Here is a 4,243-nt window from a genome sequence, read left to right as displayed (position 1 = left end):
GCATGTGTTTGTGCCACTGCTAGTTGTCCCCAGGCATGCCCCTGGACGTGCACTGGCATGTGGTAGATTGCCCTGGGTGGGGTAGGGAAGGTTGGTGTCAGCACCTGGGCCTGCCCGAGCAGCCTTACCTGGGGGCTTCCTGGGACTGCAGCGGTGGCAATCCAGGTGCGCAGAGGCTGGCTGGAAGCTGGAGTGTGGCTCTGGCTGGCCAGGCTCTGGTTTGGGGCAGCACACATTGCAGCCACATGCGCTGCCCTGCCTTTTTCTGGCACAGGTTTTTTAGATACTGGGATTTCCTGATATCCAATTTTGCTGCCGTGCTGCAAATATGCAGTGTAGCAAATGGATCCATGTGCCCCATGTGCATTTTGTGGCGCCTTAAAAGACTTTGAGGTGCTGCAAACTGCACATTTCTGCTCGGGGGGGCATGGCCCCTGAGTTTGTGTGTGGCATGCAACGTAAATCAAAGTCCACTTCTTCCACACGTTCCTCTTCTGCTGACTTATAAATCACATCCTTTCCATGTCTGCTCTGAAGTCGCATAGGTTTTATATTCTGATGACTAACTTTTTGTTTCTCTCTATGGGAAGAAGCCAACTGAAAGCTCTTCAGCCCCAGCCCTTTTTTATTGCCTTTAAACCACAGTTGCTCTGCCTTTTCCTGTCAGAAGATTCTTGTAATGCAATGGCATGATGTCTTTCCCCTTGAATCAGGAGATTTTTAAGGCTTATTTGGAACCTGTTGAAAATGATCCTGCCATTATATATATAGACAGAGCTGCCACATCTCATTTATCCTGAAGGAAGTTTCCCTTGTTTCGAGTTCATTTTAAGATGCTGTTTTAAAATCTCTCTTTGAAAGGATTTTGCCACGTTTTTTAGAATCTGATGATGCAGTCCTTACTCGGGCCAAAACAGGAAAGGGAAAAAACCCTGACTTCAATAACGTCCTTTAAAGAAACATTTAACTTCTATTAACTGCGTACGTGATGAGGCAAGGATTTCTTAGGGTGGTATCTTTGATTGGACCAGCTGCATCCTTGGGATAGAGTTAGGTTTTCAAATGCGAGGGATTCTTCAAGTCTGAGGAGTAAAAGCTTTTATTCCACAGACCCGAAGAAGAATGTCGTGCGCTTGAATATTTGTCTAACTCTGTCCCAAGGATGCAGTTGGTCCAATAAAATACATCACCCTAAAGAAATCCTTACCTCTTGCATCATTCCTAACCATCACAGCCACAACATCACCCTGACACTACTGGTATGTTGTCGGCAGTCCCTTGATTCAAAGATGATCTCTACCACGGGGCTCGCTGATGGGTCTTAAGGTGAGCAAGATGACCAGCGGGCTACCATCGCCTGTGTGCATATTTATGGATGGAGACTGCCGGATTCACTAGTCCTGTCTTCTTCACCACTGGTGCATTGCCGCAGGGCTTTTGGAGGTTGGCACAGGAGAGCGTGTTATTTCCCAGGTAGAAGCCTGCATGTGACTTTTCACATGAGGAAGCCGGTGCATGGAAATGGCAACCACATGATCTTGACAAGGTGGAGATCTGGGCTCAGTCGGAAGAACCCTAGATGGCAGACCTTCATCTTGCTGCAGCCTTCTTCCGTCCTTGCAGCCCCTGAGATTCTGACATCTTCTACCTGATCTACCATTGAGAACTTGGGGTTGGACCATGATTTGTCTGGAACCTCCCCTCAGGCCTGTTTGCCATGGGTCACCTTTACAGGAGTGTGAGACTGGGCAACATAGGACTAAAGATCACTGGGACATGTGAGCCTCTTCACCACTACATGGTCTTGGTCCCTGGAGAGGACCACCTTTAACTATGTAGACATTTCATGAACCTGGACCAGCACAGCTTGAGAGAGTCTTTTCTAGTGCTCTGCTAGACTCTGGACAAAGACATCAAAGCTTTTCAGGCAAAGAGGTGCCACGGTGTAGTTTGACTTCTTGTCGGGATCAGTACTCCACTGAAAATGCAGAATGGTACAAATCCTGCAACACGAGTGTACAAAGGCATTGACATGTTGGGGTTTTATTGTTGCCAGTTGGAAATAAAATGAGACTATAGCAGACATAAAACATATCATTGGAATTGATTGTGTCCCCAGGTCATTGCATTAGAGATGAGTTTTGGTGCAGCCTGGGTCATGTTCCATATCCCTTGAATCTCCAGGCAGCAACTGCTCTGGCGCTGGTGGTGTTCACTCAGAAAATCCGGTGACCTGTCCAGAAGAAGAGTCTTTCCTTTTCCTTTGAACAATTTGCTGCTTTGCTCTTTTGAACAGGTCCCTTGAACAGAAGTTAGTTTTCCCTAGGCCCACTGTAAAGGGGAAATGTTTCTCCTCTACAAGTCAGTTGCTGTACCAGGTGTCCTGCTCACATCTTGCAGGGCAGAAAAGACCAACTGCTCTATAGAGAGAGCAAATCAGGCCTGCGGAGCTGTCTGCTTTTATTCTAGTGCCCACTGAGGGATTCCTACTGACTTCTGAACCAGTACCCCCTGGCCCTGACCCTCCTTCTCCTGTCCGAGGCTTGAGCCATTGCAAGAAAGCAACAGATACACTATCGCTCGCTTTTTCCTGCCCTCTTCTTGCTTGCTTTTTCTATCTAATGGTTGTAATTTTTCTCTTTCCTCCAATTTACTTTCTCTTCCTTTCAGCACCAGCCTGGAGTGTTCCTCTCCCTCTCCCCTCCCATAGCAGCTTTCAACATGCACACTGCAGTGCTAAACATGTAAACTGTTGCAACAGCCTAATTGCATTGTTTGCATGAATCGACTTAGCCCAAAGGGAGACTTTTCCCTTCTCCTCCGTCCTCTTGATCATTCTGTTCCTCTCATTTTTGCCCTGGCTTTCTACTCGTGCCTCTCAATTTGAGTTTGTTTCAAAGTCTTTGTCATTGTGACTTGTGTCCTGGCATGCTGTAGTAGCATGTGTGCAGGTGTTAAAGAGCACTTCAGATGGCAAAAGCCTCGAGTGATGCCATATCTAGCAACTGGGGGGAAAAAAGGTGCATCAAACTGGCAGCAAACATTTTTCTCAATAGCTAACTCCTTTACATTCAAAATCTATCCACAAAACAGTAATGTCACAACGCAACATGCACTCAGATTGCATTTGTCTAAGGCGTGTCTTATCACTGTCAATGTCTAGCTTTTTATAATGATCCAGTTTTATTTGACAATAAGCTGCTGTATGCTGAGAAGCACGTCCTTTTTCTTCCTTCACCCAGATTTATGCACTTTTCCTTTGGTGCCACTTAATGAACACCCCCTTAATGGCACTCCACTAGACTGGTGTTGTACAGCTTTTTTTTCCCTCCTTATCTCAATGCCAATTAGTAGAGAGCCATTTGGGGTAATCGAGAGCAATTAAATGGGTAAATAATATGTTCTCTCCATCTTTCTTCTTGGCTTCCACTTTATGCTTTTCTTTTGGCCTCAGGCTGTGACATCCAAGGAGCAGGCCCTCTTACTGAATGCGTGGAAGTTGCCTAGTATGGTATTGGCGGCACCACAGAGCATTACACAGAACAGCAGCAGCAAAAACTGGCATTCAAGAATGTGAAAACTGTACAGGAAATGAACAAAACCACACGCTGATACATACAGGGCCAGTGGGTTGCACCAGATATGGTGTAAAAGGAAAGAGGGAAGCCGTACCATTTCTTTAAAGCGGGGCGTATTTTGGGACTGTAGCTGTCCGCTCCAGGAGGAGGGACGCCTGCCGAGGGAAAACGTGGGTAGTAGGTAGGGCGCCGGTGAAGAGAAAGACAAGCCCCGCTGCAACGAACTGCGCCAGCGCCTCCTGCCCACGAGTTACAACACGTTCACGTCTCTGCCCACCGTGGTGCGAATGGGCCCCGCTCCCTCCATGCGGCTTAATGAGCGCAGTGGAAAGTGAGCCGGCAGGCGGGCTGGGCCAGGTGCCACCGGGCAGCTGTGCCCCTGGTAGCGGTACTACCCCGTGACCCCTGCCCGCGGGAAGCCTTTCCCTTCCCCCCCCGCGGGAACCAGAGCGGGCCCTTGGCCCCCTGAGGCGCAGCACCGCTGTGGGCCCGGCCTTCCTCCACCCCCGCTGGAAAACATGCTCTGGTTGTCAGCCCGGCAGGGAAATGGCAGCAGCGGTCTGCCCCACGCACGGGGCAAGGCGGGAATCCCGGTTCCCCGACCCCCGCAGGGCACAAAACCACCTTAGACCGCCCCCCAAAACATCCCCAGGCCAGACCCCTCT

The sequence above is a fragment of the Alligator sinensis genome, unplaced genomic scaffold (genome assembly GCF_000455745.1).
Source record: "Alligator sinensis unplaced genomic scaffold, ASM45574v1 scaffold210_2, whole genome shotgun sequence".
Taxonomy (NCBI): domain Eukaryota; kingdom Metazoa; phylum Chordata; order Crocodylia; family Alligatoridae; genus Alligator; species Alligator sinensis.
Note: the sequence above shows the minus strand (reverse complement) of the source record.